The following is a 23287-nucleotide window of genomic DNA, read 5'->3' as shown; positions in this document are numbered from 1 at the left end:
CAGGATTCCACCCAATTATGCCCACAGTGGGCTGGTACCCATTAAGGACTTTTCCTGATATTTAATGATTTACCAGTCTGATGCTAATCCTCTCCTCCCTCCCCTTCTCTCAAGGCCAATCTGATCAGTAGGTGCAGAAGTGCTAGCAGATGCTCAGGTCGCTAAGATGTTAAACCCACTTAGACAGACATAGCATGACTTAGACACAGACATGCTTGAATTTCATCAAGTCTTTAAGATAATTCCTTACCTAAGCAGTGGTTTTCAACCCTGGCCACACATTAGAATCACCTGGAAAGCATTTTAAAATGCTGATGTGCAGACCCCACCCACGGTGGCTGAAATGTTATGTGCAGTTTTACAAAGCTTCCCAGCTAATTCTGGTACAAAGTGAGCCTTGGGAATCAGACTCAGAGGGAGTCCAGTCCATGGGAGGGAGCCAAGGGGGAAATTTTCAGGCAGGTGAGGAGGTCAGGGTGCACTCATTCAAATCATGAATCCTTTGATTTCATACTCTTCCCTGCAGAGCTGCAGAAAAGAAGGTCGACTGAGAGGGTGGGATAGAAGTAAAAATTAGTGTGCACCTAGTTTGTGTTTAGCTTTTGTTAGTTACATTGTATTCATTTATTCATGAATCCAACAGCATTTATTAAGTTCCGTTGTGCCCGGCCATCTGGTAAACACTCCAGGTACAAAGATGAGTAAGACAGTAATGATCTCTGCCCTCATGGACTTTACATTCCCATGGGTGGAAAGAGTGGGAAGAATTGAACAACAAATTACTACATAATTATTATTTAATTTCAATTATGATAAGCCTTACAAATTTCAGAGTACACCTTCCATGGAAATCTGACTTACTTAAGGGATATCAGGGAATCTGGCTGAGTCTTGAAGCATGAGTAAGAACTAATGACATAAAAAGTGGGGACTACCTGTGCAAAGGCCCTGCGGTAAATGGATAGGAGCTCAGAGCTTTTGAACAATGGAAGGCAGCAATAGGTGAAATTCAGAGAGCAAGAGAAGAATGGTGGGGCATGTGCGAGCCAGGCGCATGGCTTGGAAGCCTTATCAAGACACTATCCATTACTCCATTTGTACTTCATTAAGGTCTGCATTTTATAGACTCAGCACTAGTAATATGCTCAAGTTCCCATCACTGGAAACAGGTATGGCCAGCACTCAAACCCACTACTGTTTTAATTCCAAAGCCATGTCCTTTCTCTGCCCCATCTGTCTCCCTCAACAGTTTCCTCCACCTTTGAGGTGAGTGATTCACTAGAAACAGAAATTACAAAGTCAAGTCTGTTTCTATATAGAATCTCTCCATATAGAAATGTATCTGCACTTATATAGACGTAGGAAGGAACAAAAAAGAAAGGAATGAAAATACTAACTCTAGGGAAACTGACCTTCACTCTGTGGAGGAAAAGACTGGACTGGAGCCCCCAGTCAGTCCTTGACAGAATTCAAAAAGGTTCCTATTGCTAGGACACAATATAGGTTATTCAGACAAAGTCACTCATTGATTATTTATCAGTATTTACTAAGCACTTATGTGTCAAGTCCTAGAGACACAGATGAAAATGCAGGATCTCAACACTAGTGGAGTTTAGTCTTTTCTAGAACAAAGAGAAGCAATGTACTTAGCCAATTTCAAATCAGAAATTCCCAAAGTTTAATAAGAGATAGGAGAAGAGACTGGTAATATTTTACACTTACTATTTATTTCTACTAAGTTTATCTCTTTCTACCCCACTCCTTTAACCAATGTTTTTCAAATAAGACCAGCCAAAAATATTAAGGTCAATAAAAAATCACTATTTGGTAATTAGGGAAGATCATAGCACAAATAAGATTTAAGCAATGGGCAAGGACATTCTGGAGCATGATTAGTGAGGGAAACTATACAAATCTTCCCCCAAAAAATGACTGATCGAGTTCCAAAATCAGCAACGTACATGAGATTGATCCAATCCTCTTCCAGATGGCTTGAGGAAATCTGAGTGGAGTCCTAGACATAACGGTTAGTATATGAGATATGAAATGGACAAATAAAAGACTTCATTAAAATCCTAAAATAAAATCAAAAAATCTGCAGCAGATGGTATGAATTATAGATGGTTAAATGTCTGACAAAGGCAGTAATTTTTTTTTAAATCAGCAACAAGGATTTGAGAGAAAGACCAGAAGATTGAATTATAGGAAATACGGTACTGACTTTTGAAAATGGAAGTAAGATTGGTTCCAGTCAGTACCTCAAATAAACTTCTTTGATCCCTGTTAAAATGTCCAGTTTGATACTAAAAATCAAGGAGCATCCTTCCTGAGACCCAGAGAGAGGTGGTGGAGAAGGAAGAGAGTCCATCTTCCCATTCTTCTCCAGTACTCCCCAAGAAGCAGTCAACAATGCGCTCAGAGCAGTCCCACCCCATGACCTTGGAGGACCAGTACACCTGCCCACGGTCAGGAGAAGTGGCTGAGTGGGCAGACCTGCTAAGTCCCACGCACCAGTTTACTGCACATCAAAAGTACATTGTGCACACACATACACATCACCAGCTACCCTCATTCCTCTCTTAAAAAGGATTCTTCTGCCCTGTGGTCCAGCTAGAATTTGGCAGAAAAGAACAAAAAACTCGGGCCATCATAGCACATCAAAGGCCTCTCCCAATATATTCCCCAAACTAAGATGCAGAAAAACATCTTCCTCGTCCTCTTTGGAGGCCACTAAGTCAGAATAGAGCCTAAGAACAGCCTTCTCTTTCTCCCTTTCAAGAACACCTTAGAGGCCATCACTCTTCACATGGCCGACAGTCACCCTTCCCTCAAGTAAAATGTTAAAATGTCTACAGACTCTAAGAACTTCCTTCTCAAGGAAAACAAATCATTATCATGCAATACTCTGTACCAGCCCCACCCACACCAAATTTATTCTCATTAATATATATTTACTCTCATTTTCTCATCTTCCAATGTTATGACCCTTAATCTGATCGACTATTCATCCCAGCTCCCTAGATTTGAGTATATGAGTATATGCAGTTGTCTGTTCATCGTGTCCCTTGTGATAAGTGTCCTTGGTGGGTTGTCAGCTGCCTCTGATGGGTAAATCTATGTTCTAGACTCACTCAAAGTGTGGTTCTAGGATCAAAAATATCAGCAGAACCCCAGGTCTCACCCCAGATCTCCAGAGTCAAAATTCGCCTCTCAACACTCCCCACTGGAGGACCCTTATGTGCGCTAGGTTAGAAACCGCTCCTGAGAAGTAAGGAGTTCTCTGCCTAAACTGCAAGGCACTTAAACTCCTGACACAAGCTGAGAGTCAGTCATTAAATGTTACCTGTGTCACCAGAGTGGGGTTTTATAGAGAGACAGAGGGAATGTATGAGACATGGTTGTAGTTACTCTTTACATTTTGACTCCAGAATTTATGTCCCTTAGACGAAGTACTTGGAGAACTCAGTGACTCTATATACTTAACTGGTGTAAGTATCAGAGAAGTTCAAAGAAAGGAGAGCTTGATGTGGGATTTTCCAAGGGGGAAATACCATGGAGAAAGCTGGACCTGAACCAAGAATTGGTGGATAAGGTCTTGCTAAAATAGGACTGCTTGGAAAATCTTCTAAACCCAAAACAGATGGATTGAGTTGTCAGGTAGTGCTTACCAACCATGTGAACTTTAATAAATCACTTTGCTTCTCCGAGCTTTAATAAAACCAGAAAGGAGATGTGGCATCATGGAAACAAGATCTGGTGTCAGAGGACCCGCCTCCAATTCTCCCCAGATCGTGTCACCTTGGAGAAGTTAAGTTCCCTTACCTTCTGAGCCTCACCATCCAACTGAAAAATAAGAGTAATATCTGAGAATCCAATAGAAGAAAAGGTGTACAAAGTTCCCAGGTCAGCATCTGCTACAGAATAGGTGGTCAACCAATATTATTTTACCTTTTCTCCTTCCTTCTATCTGGACAAGAACTGGGCTAAGACAAATGTGAATTCAATCTAGATCTGAGGTGGGGAGGCAATCCACTTTAGGAAAGTCCTGGAGAGCTCAAGGTGATTTGGCAAGAAGTAAGGGTCACTGTGCAAAGGTGAACACAGTATTTTTGGAAGACCAGCCTAGCAGTGCGTCCAGAATGGGCCAGAGAGGCAGTGAATGGTGCTGGTGAATTGGTAAGTTCACGGAAACCCAAAAAGGACTTTGCACCTACTTTCACAGCACATCTGTGTTGGTCGTTGTCTCTGATCTCAGATGTACGGGGCTACACTTCCCCTGCTGTAACCTGTATATTTGGGTACTGGATTTCTTGCCAACTGGCCTCCAGGTAAGATCAGCCAGGGGGAGGCCAGAAGGCTTGAAGTACAAGGAGGAAGGAAGCTATTTATCCTTTCCTCTCCCCACCCAACGTGGCATCTTAGGCACTACTTAGTTCTCTTGGGAGCCTCCAGCTCTAACAGGCAATCCTGGCCTCTGTGCTCTCAGTTCCCACCAGGAGGCCTCTGCAGAGCACCCAGATCTGCCCAACAGCCCCAGCTCTGGGCTCCAGTAACACCTCCACCCTCTGTGGTCCTTCTGGTCTCAGGGTGGGAGTAGCTTCCAACCACTGCCAACCTCTGGATTGCTATACCTTCTCCTCTTTGGCTTCTAAGTTTAACCATCACCTGGGTAACAATACCATAATATAAAAAAACTATAGTATAGTTTCCTGTACTATATGATTCCTTCTGTCAAAAGACCAAAAGTGGTTGCTGTTTCCCAATTAGACCTTATCCACCATAGCATCTACATAAAAACACATCTCATATTATTTTGTATGATTACATGGGTTTCTTAATCTTGGAAAATATACAAATAAAAGCTACGTAATGATTGCTCTTTCACTGAAGAGTAGGAGAAGCTGGGGTCAGAATTCTCTAACCAAAAAATATCATAGATCCATTAATACAGAATAATTATTAATCTGTGAATTTAATGGTGCCAATGAGCATGTCACATTTAATTTAGCATTTGCATGGATGATCTGCAAAGGTGAATAACAAACACAGAAATTATTTCCACAGATATAATTGGGAAATGTGGCAAATACCCAAAAGGATGGTGAAATGATCTAAAACAAACAAAAAAAAAAACCAAAAAAACCACCTGACAGCTACAGAAATATGGGCAGAATATAGTGGTGAACCTCATAAAAATGCATAGCTGAATCAAAATAGTAAAATCAGACACTGCCTGAAAAATCCACATTTGTGTAGTTAAGAGAAAGTAATCCAAAACACAGATATTCCATGGGTAGGAAAGAAAGTAAGAAATGAATAAAGCTGAGAAGACCAAGGCCTGACAGTGCAAACTTGGATCTAATTTTGAAATATGATGAAGTGAAAGGAGCCTAGTTGAGTTGAGCTTTAACTATAGACACCCTGTGCATCTTTTTTTTTTTAAGCAACAACCACCAAAAAAATGAGATTCTTTCTCTCTCCGACTTCCAATCACTCCTCTTAATTTACATACTATTGATTAAGTCATACTTGCGATGCCCTGTCCAATTCTGTATACCTCCATAACAAAAACGAGAAAAATACTAAGAATTGCAAGGCCTCTGAGAAATAAAATCTGAAAGATACGGAGCTGGAGGACATGAATGATAAAGGAAGTTCAAAGAGCCAGATTGGCTGAACAACACTATTTCTAACACAGACCCACAGAAGATCAGGCATACTGTGTGGGACAAATTCCAATTAGAGAATAGATCTCAGTGTTGACCTAATTATCTAATGCCCAGCTCTCATTTTTATGGGATGAATCCAGGCAAGAAAAATAAATTCTTGGAAACAAAACTGCTCTTTCTAATAAGGAAAATGACTTCCTTTCTCCATGAAGTCCCAGATGGTCAAATCACAGAAGCCCAGTATATTATTTACTTTTTGTTCACTTTGAACCTTAAATCCCTCTATAAGGATAATATTGACTTCAAGGAGTCCAGACAGTATGTTTCTACATAGTCAAGAAGGGTTTTCCTTTATGGAAACAGGAGTTCAAAATAAGGACAAGAACTCTTAACTCTCTAATGATACAGCCGGCACAGTACAGCAGCCACCAGGAAAATCACTTGTAAATTATTAGGTGAAAGAATAAAGGATTAAAGCAAAACACTCACAGCTCCATGTTAAGCTGGGCTGTTATAATCTAAGTATTCATGAGAAACCGTTTTAGCATTTAGAAGGGGGTGGGAGAGAAGCAATCGGAGTCAACTGTAATATACTGAGGGTTGGTCACGTGATCTAATTACAGAAATGAAAGCAACCCAGGAAATATGTGGTCTATTCAAGCCTGCAGGGAGTAGGAACAAAGAATATAATTATACATCAAGCCTGTTGATTAAACAATTACTATTTAAAGCAGATATAGATTTAAAATTAATTTGCTTTTGCATTCTGAGGATTTGGCGACTGAGATAAACAGTGTTTGAAGTTTAATTATCCGTGTGTAAGATGAAGGGGCTCGTTTCAATTTGGTTAGCACTGCAGAGCCTTTTGGATGCTGTGAAAGGAAGGATCCAACCTGCTGCAAGTCCCAGCACTGCCGGAACGTGCGATTAAAATGAGCAAGGAGGCTCCCTCCGCCTAATCCCCACAGAGTGTGGTCATATCACAGGAGAGATTGTGCAATTGCAAATTAATATTTAAATGAATGCTAGTTTGAAGTTTACCTGGAGGGGGAAATACACTCTCTCCAAAAGAACAGAAGAGGGCCAGCCAAAGAGTTCCAGACGCCACAGCCATGAGATCGGGGGAGTGGAGACCTTCACGCATGTTTGAGCAAAGAGGACATCTACCTGCCAGCTACACTGAATGGAGCGATTCTTATCAGAGGCCACGTGGACAGTGTCCCAGGGCAGAATTGCAGGGCCAAGGGGTGGGCAGGGTGAAGGGTGAATTGGAGCTGGAGCGCCAGAGAATAAACAAAATAGAAAATTCAAAAGTTAAAAGAATGACTGCGGAGATGCACAGAATTGTGTGTGTTCACACGTCGACAATGAAATCCCCGGGGACAGAATTTCCAGACATCAGACCCAACTCACTAGCTACCATGGGGGAACCCGCGGTGCTTCAGGGGCCTGAAGCAGAGGATGCTGCCTGGGGTGGTGGCTTAATAGAATGGGCTGGCAAATGGACAAGCTTGAGTGTGAAGGCCAGCTCTGCTACTTTTCAATTTTGTGACCTTCTCAAAGTATCTGGCTCCCCATGTCCCTCCATCTTATTGGCAAAATGGCTTTCACTCTCTCCTCATAGGGTGGCTGTAAATATTAAATATGGTAATGAGTGAAAACCTCGGTGTTTTCTCCCTACTAAAATCTCCCAGCTACTGTATAGCACAGGGAACTATATTTAATATCTTGTTGTAACCTATAATGAAAAAGAGTAAGAAAAGGAATATATGTATGTATATGTATGACTGCAGCATTCTGCTGTACACCAGAAATTGACACAACATTGCAAACTGACTACTTGAATTAAAAAAAAAAAAAAACTCCCAGGAGCTCCCCATAGGTTTTTGGGTAAAGATGAATCCTTTTAATGCCTACAAGGACTGGCGATAGGAAGACCTGGCCCCCCACCCACCTTCTCTTCCCTGCCCCCACCACTCTCCCCTCACCAGTCCCACAGACCTTCTTTCCGTCCTCTGTTCTCTCTCCTGCTCCAAGGCCCACCCGTTTACCATCAAGTCTGCCTTAGAACACCTTCCCTTCCCCTCTCCAACCAGGCACCGTCTATTCATTCAGCTCATCTCAACTCATGTTACCTCAGGTGGCAGTTAGAGGCTCAGGCTCTGAGGACAACACATCAGGTTCAAAACCCAAACTTTCTATCTGTGTGACTTCCGTCCATTTAAGAGCCAGCTTCCTTCCTGCAAGACTGGGCGTGAAGACCAGTACCTACATCATACACTTGCTGTCAGGGGCACGAGAATCCACGCGTGTGACGGCCTCAGCACGAAGCCTGGCATGTGGGCAGCCCTGGGAAACTGCTCGCCATGCTCCCCAGGGGCCCCCTTCCACGGCACTCGTCATGGCTGCAGTTGTACATCTGTGGGATTATTTCCACATGCCCATCTCCCCACCAGAATGGAAGCTCCAAGGAGGCAAGAGTTTTCCTGTGTTTCGTCCACAGTATAGATTCAGTTCCTAGCAGAACATACTTATTCATTTGCTGAGAAATAAATGAAAGAAAATGCTGAGCATAGAGCCTGGCCTGTAGTGGGCCTCAATAAGTACTAGTTTTCAAATAATAATCCACTGATAATGTCAACTGATAAATGAAAAACATCGATGTTCACTTTGCCCAGTGGTTCTCAACTGGGAGTCACCATTCCGCACCCCCAGGGAAGACTGGCCATGTATGGACAGGGTGGGAGAGGAGGGTAGGGATGCTACTGGCGTCTAGTGTGTAGAGGCCAGGGGTCTGCTCACCATCCTACGGCACTCCGCACCACCTTCACGCAACACGGACAATCCAGCACAAGACGGCAATAGCACTGAGGCTGGGATGCCCTGCATTTGCCTTCTGTCACATTTCCCTAAGCACTTAATTCACCAGTTGAGTTCTAACAGGCAAATCCAGCTTAACATATTCATTCTCACCTTTCATCCCCACCCATTCCTGCAGGTCCAAGGCCATCTGTGCCTCTCCCTCTGTCCCCAACCTCTGTTGCCCAAGCTGAACGGTCTCATTTCTTCTCACCCTTGTGTCCAGTGTGAGCTTAACACATGGGGATGTGGGTGAGGCTGAAGAAAGGCCCACACTCTAAGACGTTTCTTGGGCTTCATACACATATTCCTGTTTTCAGCAGAGCTTTCAACAGAAGCCAAAGGTGAGTACCACTACTTGGCTTTTAGGACAGAGCTCTGTTTCAAATGTCATGCTTCAGGAAAGTTCATGTAGCCAAAAGGTAGAGCAGGAGCCAACAGGTAGGATCACTCATGTGTAATACAGAGGTTATTCTAAGACGCAAAAGAATTTGCTCCAACAGTGAACCCTATGCTCAAAATTATCAAGTATAAAGTCACAGAGATGAATTATAGGATCCAAGAAAAAGTAGGATAATGAAAGAAAACTGTTCTGAAGTGGCAACACAATGTCAAACACACCAATACACACAAATGCTAGAGGTTAATATAAATTTTAAAACTCAACATTTCATCAATTGCAAAAGATGACATGTTCACAATGGTTAAAAGTATGTCAAACAGAAATTACAAGTGCTGGCAAGGATGTGGGGAAATTGGAAACCTTGTGCATTGCTGGCTGGAAGGCACAATCATTTAGTCACTGTGGAAACCAGTTTGGCAGGTCCTTGAAAAGAGAGTCACTCTATAACCCAGAAATTACACTAATACCAGTACAACCTAGGCATATAACCAAAAGAATTGAAAACAGATGAACAAGAACCTGTACATGTATATTCACAGTAGCACTATTCACAAGAACCAAAATGTTGAAGTAGCCCAAATGTCCATCAACAGATAAATGGAAAAACAAATTGTGGTATATCCTTACAATAGAATATTATTCAGCCATGAAAAGGAAAGAAGTACAGATACATGCTACAGCATGGATGAACCTGCAAAAATAGGATGTGAAACAAAGTCACGTATTACATGATTCCATTTATATAAAATGTCCAGAATAGATAAATCTATAGACAGAATGCGGATTTGTTGCTGCCAGGGGCTGGAGGAAGGGGAAAATGCAGAGAAATGCAGAAAAATTGCTTCATGGGTAAAATGTTTTACCTATTAATACAGATCATCATCTCATTTAAATTCAGATGGAAATGTTTTGGAACTGAGTCATTCACTTTAACAATGGTTAACTTTATGTTATGTAAGTTTCATCTCAATAAATTTTTTAAAGCATGCCAGAATTGCACAAAATCGACAAACACTGAAAAAGAGAACACTTTAAAATGGAAGTAGATGCCTGTAGCCTGAGGGATTATACATAATTTTTTTTGCCATCTTAATATCACTTTCTTTTTCAAAGTAATACACATTGGCTATAAACACTTTAGAAAATACATAAAAGCAACACAAAGAATGTATAAGGGTCTATTGAGACTATTTCTAGTTTTTCAAAATATATGTTCTTTAATGTCAATGTTAAATTAGCTCTGCAACCAAACAGCAAAATAAAACCAAGACCATGTGCGTTAAGTACGATAAATCCACACAGTTGAACTTCATTTCCACCAAAACTTTTATTATAAGTTCTCTATGGGCAAAGGCCAGACTAGGGGACCAAGGGTGCCAGGGAAGCAGGTTAAGTATGTGACTTTGGGGCAAAGCCTTCTCTTCTATCCTTCCATCCATCTCAGACAAGTGTGTCTGGCTCTTACCAGTCTGGCAAAGCCTGGTCTCCGTGGGACAGAGTTTGAGAAAGCCTCCTTCACCATGTCTGAGCCATCGACCCTCCATGAAGGAGACTGGAATTTCTACTCCTTTCCCCTGCAGAGCCTCCTTCCTGCTCACAGCAAGAGTTCTCCATGAACTATTACACTAGGATATGCCAGGAATGGGGAGGTGGGGGCTTAGCATCCTCAACTTCATGAAAAAAAGATCATCATTTCCTCAAAACTTGCAAATGATTGTGAAATGTATGTCTCACCTCCCATCCCTCTAAATCATTTTGAGCATGAACACGAATAAAATGAAAAAGCAACAGAAAGAGGAACAGAATGCATGGAGCTCGGCTCAGCATAGAGTGGAAACCTTACCAGTGAATTAGCAACTACCAATGGCCCAAATTATAGCTGCACTGGGGTGGTAACTGTGTGTGGAAAGACTGAGAATGCCATCCCACCTCACAGATTCTGAGGTTTTGGTTTTGAATGTTCATTCTTACCTTCATCCATCAGTGCTTCTTTCTCAGTCCAATTTCACCATCAAAATTTCAGCTCTAACACCCCTCTTCTTCTTGCAACAGGTGCTCCTCCTGTTCTTACAGCAAGACTGCTCAGAGCACATTGCCTCTACCTGATTAAAAAGACACGATGTCAAAGGTGTGTCAGTATCCTAAAGATATATTCTCCCTAAAGAAACTGGTAGGACCAAAAGAGCACCCCCAAAAAATGGTAAAGGAAATTTTAAAAGGTAACTGCCAGAATCATCAAAAGCAAACAGCAGTGAATTTTTCAAGCCTGGAGTTGCCTCCCTGACCTGAGAAGTTGATCATACAGCTGGATGGAGGGTACAGATCCCTCTGTACTTCCCCAGGGAACTTAGCATTAATGATTTCCCCAAAAACAGTTGCTTATGGAAGCATGACAATGAGCAGAGAGAAGCAGCCGGCTGGCCTTGCCTCTGCTCCTCAGTGTGTATGATGCCCAGACAGACAGAACCCACAGTAGGGTCTCACTGATGAATGCCCTCAAGAGAAAAGGAGAGGCAAATATTTAGCCAAATGCTCAATGTCCTCTTGTTCTGTCTTGTCATGATACACAGACAAAGAAGATATCATAGAAGCCTAAAAAAGAAGATAATTCTGCTCATCTTGTACCAAGCCAAGCACTTCACACACATTTACACTGCATGGTTCCTATCTCAACCCAAAACCTACCCTGGTCATGACTTTGGAGGCAGTTGCCTAAAACTGGGGCCTGATTTCACTCTGGGCTGTACAGAGCTGACTATGGGGTCCCAGTGAAGACTGTGCAGAGGTGGAATTTAAGATCTTCATTTCCATATAAACCGAAGTGGCCACCAGATGTGAGGCACTCATACCCTAACCTGGGAGAAAATGGAAATGTCAACATGCCCCCCTGAGCAGTTTGGTGTCATTGAATTTTTCCCGGGACATTCTGTACTGCCTTGTAAATATTACCAAATCCAATTTTAGGTGGTTTCTGGAGCAAGGCAAGTGGTCAGGATTTATTCAGGCCAACATCTGGAAGCATGCATTTTCCACAGAGTTAACTCTATGAAAAAGCCAAGTCATATCCTGGGATTGTCCCCCACCAACCCCTCCTCTACCAGCCTAAAAACCTTCACAGCACAATGTGTCTCTAAGATGTCTTAAGATAGCATCACAAAATTGGACAATAGCTGGCTGCAATCATCCCCCAAACTTGCCAAGCTCAGGTATTTTTCAGGGTGGAAAACATCTAATGGCCCTGAATACTTCCTTTGGTGCTTTTTTTTTCTAATGCATGGCAAGAAGTTCACTCTCCAGCACTGAACTCTGCCAAGGAACCCATCTCAACCTCCCATCAAACTTCTAGAGAAATTTCATTCAAATCTTTTATTAAGCTTTTCCTAAATGCTCAGTATTTGCAGAGTACTTTGCAATCATTTAGTAGCCTTTTCCCAAGTCACACCTAGAGACAGGAGATTGCCCTCTCACTATTAACACTTCCTTTACAGATGGAGACCCTGGAGTCTCCAGGGAGGTTTACAGCTAGGTGCCAAGATGAAGTGCAAGTCTAGGCTTCCAGACCTCTGTCCCAGAGCCCATCACACACAGACAAAGAAGGGGCGGCTGAATCCCCTGGGAAGGGGATCAATGACTAAGAAGTCTCCCCGTTTGGTTGCTGATTGTTCATTTCCCATTAGTTACTCCTGGGAAGGCTTCTTATACATACAAAGGTCTATCTTAACATGTTCGAAGGTGCTGCTTATCAGGAAGAAGTAACATATTAGGTAGCCCACAAACTGGTAAATTTTCATGTATCTGGACAACCAGGTATCACCCACATGAGAACAGGTCCTGAAACAATGAGACCTAGGACAGGTCAGTTTGGAAAAGGAGGCTAAAAAGGAAGAGGAGAATGATTCACAGCAGGGGGTGGTCTAGGACCAGAATACAGGAAATAGTAGGGGAGGGTAGCGATGGGGCTGAGAGAGAGGAAATGAGGGCACAAGACACTTGGCTGGATTGAAACAAAGCAGGAGGAACAGAGGAAATGAAAACCAGACTTTGCTGAATTGACAAATCCTCCTGGGCCCGCACGGCCTTTACCAGCATACGGGGAGGAGACCCCGGAGAAGGGGGATATGACTGGTCTTTAATACCCTGCCCTTATTGGCACCAGTCCTAAGGGAACAGTAAGCTCTCAGAGAGCTGTAAGATTGGGTGGAGTGTCAGGAGAAGTTGGAGAAGAGGAAGATGCCGGAAAGCATCAGAAGCTCTCCAGTTTGGGAAGAGTGGAGTGGGTCAGAGGTCCTGGAATTTCCCATTGGGGGGCCATGCCCAGGCCCATCTCCAGGGGAGGCAGGCGTGTCGGCACAGTTCACGCCATGGTCAGGCATCCGTGAGTGCCTTCCAAGCCCATCTGGGATCTCTGATCTCCTGGGGAAAGAGCCTGTGAGGCGAAGCTGGCAACACCGTGCCCTGTCCCAATTCTGGCATGAGAAATGTGCTTATCAACTCCATGATCCTCCTCCCATTTCTCATCCTCTCTCCCCACATCTCCTCTGTGCTCTAGGACTGCCAAGGTAAAACTGTTAAGAGCTATGGTTTACTTCTGTGATACAATGTAATCATTGAGTGGTACACCCGATAAATCTTATCTAAAAAAAAAAATAGAAATTTAAATACATGAAATTGCCTATGGATTCTCCTTTACATACAGTCTTCACATTTTAGCTTCACAACTCTCCATGGTCTCATCCTCGCTTCCTAGGATACTCAACCCTTGATGCTGGTCTCTGGCTACTTTCACATCTATCAGGATCCACCCCCAAGGGACAGGGTCTAATGCTCCTGACCTTTTCTGATAACCTCTCCTGATCATCTTTCTTAACATCCAAACAAACCTGTCCTACGTTCCATTCCCTCAGGGCTTTGCTCAGTACTGTCTATTCTGATACACTAACCTAGGCTAAGAGAGCACAGTTGCCTGATGGTTTGTTGAGAAAATCAAAGGAGGGAAATCAATATATACAGGGGAAGCATTAATAATGTCACTATCCATACATCAGTCCTCAGAGGAAACAAACTGACATCTCAGCAGGGACTGAGAACTCTCACCTAAACCAGTGGTTCTGCTCCAGGGAATTTCAGGTGTCAGGGAGGGTGGCCAGGGCGAGGGGAAGACAGGAGAGGTTGCAGCTTTGACGCTAGCATTTTATAAGCTAGCTGCCCACTCCTTGTGAGCTCGCTGCCCATCCTATAGCCAGTTCACATTTTGTTTCATTCAATTGAATCTGGGGGGAAAAAAACCTTTGATTGACCTATAATTAATAAAATAAACTGAGGGACACAAGAGCGATAATGTACAGTTAGTTCCCAATTATGGAAAATAGCACGCCTTAGGGCCAAATATCTTTTAAATCTTCTGCGGTTGGCACAGAACCATGAAGGACTCATTCCCCAAGACAGGGACAGAATTGCTTTCATTCTGGGAAAGTCTATCACTTTCCAGCTCTGTGTCATGGAACAAGTTGTTCAACCTCCCTGAGCCTCAGGAGCATCATCTCCAAAATGGGATGAATACACCTATCTCATCAGGTTGTGAGGAGTCAATTTAATTATATAATATCTGCAAACCACATAACTTAAGGTTTGTTACACGGTAAATATGTTTTTAAAAAAAAGGCAACCACAGCAGCGACTCCCAGGCATTTGGTAAGGGGAAATATTCAGCCTTCAAAAGGTACTCGAAGGTAGATGTATGATCTATGTATTAGCCAAGAGACTTGGAAACCACCTGGGTTTGGGAATTTCACATTGCCCTTTGAGACAGCTGGCAAAGCCACCAAATGTTTCAACTTCAAGGACAGGAATTTCTGCCCTCAAGATAGACATTACCTGTCTCTGGCCTGGCCACCCCCTGCGAGACTGCTTCCTCCCACCAAGCCAAGGGCATACTCATCCCTGTCCTTTTCCTGACCTCACCCTTTTCCACCCACTCACTCCCCACTCCCTGCCCGGCTGCAGCTGCGAGAGCCTGCCTAATCTCAATTTGGGGAGTACTCTTTGCTTTTAAAATGTCTTGCCCAGCTTAATCAGTAACCAGCCTCCCTCCACTGCCAGTTAGTCGCCTGCCCTGACATGAGCTCCTTCCCCTGCCAGCCGGCAGATGTGTCTTTTTTAGGAAGATTCAATTCCCAGCCTGTGCCCTTCTGCTAATGACAGCCTCTCTCTCTGAAGGTTACCTGTCGCCAGCCAGCAATCTTGCTCATGAATGCAAAGTAAAGTGGGTGCTTGCCCTGACCTTGGAAAAGCAGATCATTCTGTATGCAGGTTCTGAAAAAGAACATTTGACATTTGCTGTCTTCTTTGTATCAGAATTGTGAAGAGGAAGTCCCTCATGTGGCCAGACACCCTCTTAGGTTCGGGGATGTGGTTTGTGAATGGCATTTGTCAACTAAGTCTTGCGATGATATTCAGCAGGCATGATGTGGAGAAAATGTTAATGAAATCTTGCCTAACTGCAGGAACACATTTGAATAGAATCAAAGTCATATGTGGGATTTTTTTTTCTCATATACTGAGTCTTTTCTGCATATATTAACCTTTTGCCAGTTTTTTTTTTAAAGCACAAAGCTAGGATGATTCACTCATTCGATCATTCTTCAAACATTTATCGAGCATCCATTACGTACAAGATTCTGTACTAAGCAGAGGATGAAAAATTGAGTAAGGCAGAGATTATTTTAGGCAAATAATCTATTATTCAACATTTTATGCTGAGAACCTAACTTCTTAGTTTGCTAAAAACAAAGCAAAAAGACAATATACATTTCTGGACCTTTGTATCATCTGGAAATAGACAAAGGGAAAGGCAAATAATGCAAGCAACCAGAATGGATGGGATAATCTTTCAGAAGGAGAGGGTCCCGACTTGGTATTGTTTGTGAAATAATCTTTCAAGCAAGAGAGGCCTGCAATGGCCGAGCTGGGCTGGTCCTCCTTTACCAGTCTCTGTCCTGCTGCTTGACACCATTGATAATGAAATCCAGATAAGCCCTGCTCTGCTGGTGGTGGTACAAGGCATCACTTAGCAGAAGCTTCCTAATGTAGAGCTTTTAGAGAATTTAAGGACTCACTCTGTCATCATCAGAAGTGCATGTTTCCATTGCTGAGTCAGAAGAACTAAATTGGAGCTGAACCAGAAACAAATGGTGAGTCAAATGAAAGACTGAAGCTGCACAGCAAAAGCCCCTGCTACTAAGATTGCCCGGGTATAGTGTAGAATACCTCTGCAAGTGCCTAGGGCCCACTCATTCATGTAACAAATGGTTATGAAACACCTCCCATGCATCAAGAGCTGTCCTAGGCGCTGGGGACAGAGCAGTGAAGCAGACAGATAAGGCCCCATCCTCAGGAAGCTTGTATTGTAATGGAGAAAGCCAATACATGAATAGTTTAAGTTATAAGGGTGAAGGAAAAAAATTAAAAGATGAGCTAAAGAGTAACTCGTGGAAGGCACTTGCATTGATCCAGATTTCATTGCAGACAGCAGAATACACTCTAGCTGGTTTAAACAGAAAGAGATTCTATAAAGCAAATTCCGTGATTATAAAATTGTTAAGATGGTTGGAAGAGCAAGTTTTAGACTGACCCCTTAAACAATCCCTAGCCTCTGCATAATCTGTCATAAGAAGCTGTTGCAACACAGAAAAGAAATTTATTGTTACCAAAGGGGAAAACCCAGGGAGAGGAATAAATTAGGAGTTTGGGATTAACAGATACACACTACTATATATAAAACAGATAAAAGACAAGGTCACACTGTATAACAGGGAACTATATTCAATATCTTGTAATAACCTATAATGTATAAGAATCTGAAAAAGAATATATATCTATATATATATCTATATTTATCTATATAAAACTGAATCACTATGCTGTACACCAGAAACTAATACATTATAAATTAACTGTACTTCAATTAAAAAAAGAGGCTATTCTATTAAGAAAGCACTACACCCCTGCTGACTACAGAACCATTCCAGCCCCCAATGCAATTAAAACAGCTGCTGCAGAGCCACAGAATCAGGAAGCTGCCCTTTGCTGCTACACATTGTAGCCATAGCTACAACTGCTTGCTCCAGAATCATACCACTGCTGCCAGAGTCCTTGGCAACAAAATAATGTTTGGTCCCACCAAAATGGAGACCTTGTGAACCACTAAATGGGTACCCTGCACTTTGTTCCTGGAAACAAAATCATTTCTAGGATCCAAGTTCCAAGAAAGTTTGGGAAATGTGAACTTTAGTTTTGCTGTCTTGGCACAGGAAAAGCGATTCTGAATGGATGTTAAACAACCCAGTCTGTAGTAACTACCACACCACTTTGGAAGGACAATCAAAGAATGCCTCTGGGGGAAGTTACTTTTAAGCTAAAACCATGTGAAGAGTTGAAGAAAATTTCCAGGTACAGGGGAAAAAAAAAAAAGCAAAACAAGGGTAACAACTCTGGGCATAGTGATTGGAGGCAACAGAGAAATTGAAGGAGTTAGGAAAATCTAGATCAAGCAGGGCTTAGGAGATTGTAGTAAGGAGTTGGATTTTATTCAGAGTACTAGGGAACAAAAGAGAGATTTATGAAGGGGATCAGCATACTCTGATTTGTATTTTTAAAAGAAAATTCTAGCCTCAAGATGGAGAATGGATTATAGACAACTAATAACTGAACCAAAGAAACGAGAGAAAATTCCTGAGGATTAGAGATGATGGTGGCTTGTGCTAGGACGTTGACTACAGACGTTGACGCATTCTCTGTATTTTGTTGGGAGGATGACAGGATTTCAGAATGAATTAGATGTGAGGATTAACAAAAAAGGAAGCATTACAGAGTACTCCCATGTTTCTAATCTAAACAAAGAGTGGATTCTACCGAATAAAATTGAAAAAGGAGAAAAATAAACAAATAAACAGAGTGGATGATACTGATGATATTCCATTTACTGGGTTGAAGAACAATGGGGAGGGCATGTCTACAACTCACCAAGTCCTTGATGTTTAAAAAAAAAAAAAGGCCAGTTATGGAGACAGGTGGGAAGCAGACTCAACCACTTGTTTTGCTCTCCCAATTGGCCACTAATCTCATTCTTCAGTGTATTCAGAGTATTCAGACAGTTCTAGAGTAGTGGGTCTTAAACTTTGTATATGAAATACTCTGACACAGGTGAGATCCATGCTTAGACTGGGATAAAGGCTTGCATGGTAAGAGACGTGTGGGGCAGTACAGAATAGTTTGGGGAGTTGGTGTCTAATATTTGTGGGAAACAAAAGTCATCAAATATAAAGCCATTTGAAGGGGGAGAGGCTGAGCTCTGCAAAGTCACGTGCGTTTAGGACTGTGGCAAGCCAAAGCCCACATTGCCATTTTGGCACAACAAAATAAACCACAGGTCACCTACTTTCATATCTCTCTGCTCCCCACCTCTCTATTCACTTCCACCATCAAACCCTGGCTGGAATTAGAATAAGATGCTTCTTGGGTTTTATGAACTAGGAGTTCAACAATAAAATAATGTCAAAAGCAGAAATGTAGATTATCATCTCTTTATAAACACAAATACTATTAGTGATCAGCCTGTGAGTCACCCAGAAGAACAAACTCAAAAAGCACTGTTCTAGACCATGCCATCTTCTCTTTGACAAATAAATAAACTAACAAGAATTTAGAAGTCTAAGCAAGAGATAGAAAGGGAAGCTGTGCCTGTGCCGTGCCTCTCTTAAGCAATCAGAGCTCTGAGAATAGCTCTGTTGCTGGGGCAGAAGCAAATAATCTTTTGCTTTCCCTAAGCATTAAATCTTCCACATGTCTTTAGCACTCTCCATGGGCATACTGGTGCCAAAGCAGAAAAAGATTTAATTTCATGTTGCTAGGTTTTCACTTTTCTGCGGTTAATAAAGAGGCAGGTGCAGTCAGCTAGGCTGTTTTTAAAAAAAAAAAAAGAGAGAGAGAGAGAGTTAAAATTGTTTATTTGACCAACTTCAAATCTTGCTAAACCACAGTATAAGACAACTCGTAACTTGTTCCCAGCTCTCATATCTCAATCACTTTCAAGGGAAGTGCTTCTGAAGGTATTTCATACTGACAAATGAAATTATTTTACCAACATAGGGCACGCTAAGCTGTGCATGTAAGAATTTTTGAGCCCTTCTCCCACCCCTCTAAATAGAAAAGATTTAAGTATGTAACACACTCAGCCTAAGAGTAGGGTTTCTAGCTGTCAGACTGATGAGTTGTGGGCTATAGAGATGCATAGCCAGTGTTCTCCAGAGTTAAAGCTTAAGTCAGAGTCAGCTGTCACCTGATAAAGGGAAGTTGATCTATACAAAAAAAAAAAAAAGATTGAGTCTTCCAAAGGATTGTGTTTAATAATTAGTAACTAACTGGTTGGCTGAATTTGGCCAGTTTCCTTGTTTTGGAGCCACTAATTTGGGCTTAGTTTCCATCTTTAGTCCAGTCTTTGGCTGTGTTGGGATTTTTGTTGAGTGCTGACACCGAAGTTAAGGAGGAGAAAACAGAAGGGGCATGAGCCACAGTTTGTCATTTTTGTCACCTAATAGGAAAATGTATTCATGTGTAACTTTTCTTTAGACTCTCTTGGTTCTGAGCAGATGGCAGATATTTAATACATGTCTCTTGGATATGTCAATGAATCATGGTACCCATCTGGTGTAGGCAAATTCTACACTGGGGATTGTGGTTCATCTATGACATACATTTCACTTCTCTCTTATGGAGAAAAAGCAATGGTGTCTGAGGGAACAAACTCATTTGAAGAGATGGGCCAGGCTGCCTAGGAGTAATCTCAACCCATTTTCCAGAGACTAGCTTAGATATCATCATGAGACCCTTGATTCTGGCCAGTGAGAAGGAAAGGAGGTTTCTGGGAACGGTCTTCTTTGTTCTTAGGGGAAAGTAAGAAGCAGCCGGCTTCCTCTTCTTCACTGTATGTGAATAAGCAGGCTTGTATCCCTAAATGTTGCTGGCAGCCATTTTGTGAACACAGGAAAACCAACCCAAAAATGAAACCAAAGCTTAAGACAGAATGAAGAGATGGAGAGAACCTGACCTTTGACATTTGAATCACTGAATCAATCAAACATAAAGCCTACTCTATTTCCAAACTGCCTGCTGTAAGACCTAACAAATATCCTTGCTGTTTAAGCCCATTTGAGTTTGGTAGTCTGTTTCTTGCAAATGAATTTGAATGATATGAAAACTGACACCATTTGCAAAAATATTTTTTAAGTATTATTTCAAATAGTCAGTTTACCTCTCTTTGAAATAGACAATCAGTAATTAAATTTTGTATTACTTAAATGTCCTTAACAGTCAATTCTCACTATAAAGCTGACTTTAAGAATTGAGTCTACAAAGGCAAAAAGGAAAATCAGTGCTAATAGCATATAGCTCCTCCAGAAATTAGGCTCTCATTCACGTCAGTGTTTTACAGCAAATCTTACACTTTACATACAGTTTTGTGTTCTTACAATTTGGTGATATTTAGATGAATCTTCTACTTTTAGGCTTTACTTATTCTTGGGAATCTCTAATCAAAATCAATAAGACTGAGTTTATCTCAAAGCAGAAACAGGCTCACAGACATAGTAAACAGATTTGCGGTTACCAGGAGGAAAGGGGGTGGGAAATGATAAATTGAGAGTTTGAGATTTGCAAATATTAATGACTATATATAAAATAGATAAAAAATAAATTTTCCTGTATAACACAGGGAACTCTATTCAATATCTTGTAGTAACCTATAATGAAAAAGAATATGAAAATGAATATATGTCTGTATATGTATGACTGAAACACTATGCTGTACACCAGAAATTGACACATTGTAATTGATGATACTTCAATTAAAAAAAATCAGTACAGAAGCAACTTAAGCCATATTGTAAAATGGAGAGGAAAGCCACACCCAGCCATGCCCATCTGCTCTGTAATTAATTACCCCTTCTTCCACACACCCAGTGAAACACCCATTCCCTAACTGGGCAGTTGGGTATCAAACAGTTCACTGCAGGATAGCATAACCGCTAAGAGCTTGGACTCAAATCTTGACTCTGCTAGTTATTAGCTGTGTGCTTTGGGTGAAATACTTAATCTCTATAAACCTCCATTAATCCTACTGTAAATGAAGATAATAGTTGTATATACTTCAGACCATTATTATGTGGATTATATAAGATAATGCATGAGAAGCACTTAGCATAGTGCCTGGCATGTAGAAAGTGCGCAAGAAACATCATTAATATTCAATTTGTGGTGTAAGTGATCAATGGGTTTTACCTGGAGGGAAGATGTGGGCATTTTAAAAATGCAGCTTGAGAAACCAAATTATTATCAAAATGAGTGGGGTTTAGAAGAGAGCTGCTTGGGGAGAACAGGCAGAGTGAGACATTCCTCTCCTTAACACTGATCTCCTAGCTCCCTCACCAGGAATTAGTCTGGATCCCTCTTCCCTCCTCCATCATTATGACACTTAAGAATTAACTCTGATTCCTTCACATGGAGCTCAGTGAAATAAAAGGTAACATAGCAGGATGGTAATATCATAGATTGATAAAAAGACAATTTTGAGTGTTTCTCTTTTTATCTAGAATATAGAGAATGAATAGAGAATGAATAAACATACAAAGAAATTAAAAACAAATCAATATAGTCTGCTGATACTGGCTCAATTACAAGAAAACCAAGAAACTGCTCGAAGGGTGAGGTTGAAAGAATACTGGCAAGAGTGAAAGGGCTCTACCTCCACCAGCTGAGTGTGACCTTGAGCAAATCACAGCATCCCGCTAGACGTCAGTATCCTCCTGTGTCAAAAGAAGAGCTTGGATGTGAACCAGTGTTTTACACCACATGCTTCCTAGGGCCTGGTCGGGGCTGTTGAGGATGTGAGTGAGAAGAGAGGGCAGGAGGACTGGTCCTTGGGGCGCCCTCATTTGCTCTAACCAAAGCAATTTCATGATCACCTTCTTTACATAATTCTGTTGCAACAAACAGTTTGCACACACACATGCAAAAGACTAAGTCAATGGTCTCTAAGGTTCCTTTCAGCTCTGAGGCTTGTCAAGGTTTCCCTCATCACGGCTCTGGTCCCCAGTCCTCCCAGCACAGCTCCATCTTTCCATTTCCACTGAGCAGACAGGGGATGTTCTCACCAGGATGCCTCCATGCTCCTTCTATAACAGGAAGGCCTAGAATGTCACAGCTTCATAACTTCTTGACCAGGACACACCTAGAGCGACGTGTTAATGAGCCCACAGAGACACTGGGATGCAGGGGGGTAACGTGAACAGTAGGAAGCTTGACCCTGGGAGCAGTGACAGAGAAGCCTTGGACTGTGCTGTGCAGGTTGCTGAATCTTCTTAGAAGTTCCTGATCTGAGGTTTTCCCTGAACCAACAATCTTTCCCCCATCCAACCCTTAAAATCACCAGAGAAGACAGACTAACGAGATCTCCTCTGATTACTCTTGGTATATTTGATTTATTTGTGTTCCTCTAACTGTCCTCTGAGAGTCTCTGTAGAATCTGAGACAGAGTTTACCAGGCTAAGCCCCATGGTCTATGAAAGTTGGCTTTCACTGGTCAGAAATAAGGATTTGCAACTTTAATTTTAATCAGATCACAATCATAGATTTTCCTTAGACAGTCTATTTACTAAAACTTCTTAATTTTTTCCTTAAATTCTGAAGTGGCTCAAACATACCAAAAAGCATAGAAAATAAAACAAACATTCGTGGACTCACCAATCAGCTTTGTCAAAGCTTAAAATTTTGCCTTCTATCTTTAGAGTTTCAGGGCTTTAAAGGGAAAAAAAATATTGCATATATGGTGAAAGCCCCCATCCCATTCTTCTCCTCCTCACATTCCCCTCTGCAGAAGGAAGTATTGTCTTTGATTTGGTGTCTTTTACTTCTATTCATGTTTTTATAATATTTCACAAATTATAAAATATGTACTATACATATAATATGTAATGTATATATGTAACATGTAATAATATTACATAGATGAACTACTCACATGTAAATATGTATGTATTCATCAACAATACATAACATTATAGTATAAATATTTTGCAACTTCATTTTTTTGGTTCAAGATTTTACTTTTAAAGTCCATCCACATTGTATATTTATACAATGGAATACTACTCTACCATAAAAAAGAATAAAATAATGCCATTTGAAGCAGCATGGATGGACCTAGAGATCGTCATTCTAAGCAAAGTGAGCCAGAAAGAGAAAGAAAAATACCATACAATATCACTCATATGTGGAATCTAAAAAAAAAAAAAAAGACACTATG

At 41.5% G+C, this 23287-nt stretch overlaps 1 long non-coding RNA gene across 1 annotated transcript in view; it reads right to left on the bottom strand.

Annotated features, from left to right (window-relative positions):
- LOC140695666 (uncharacterized) overlaps positions 1-23287 on the bottom strand; it is a 475691-nt gene that overhangs the window by 222574 nt on the left and 229830 nt on the right. Inside the window, exon 4 of the long non-coding RNA XR_012071416.1 lies at positions 10903-11033. This is a non-coding gene — a long non-coding RNA (uncharacterized lncRNA). The remainder of the gene's footprint in view (positions 1-10902; positions 11034-23287) is intronic.

This window comes from Vicugna pacos, chromosome 3, assembly GCF_048564905.1.
Source record: "Vicugna pacos chromosome 3, VicPac4, whole genome shotgun sequence".
NCBI classification, from domain to species: Eukaryota; Metazoa; Chordata; class Mammalia; order Artiodactyla; family Camelidae; genus Vicugna; species Vicugna pacos.
This window is presented reverse-complemented; position numbering and strand designations above follow the sequence as displayed.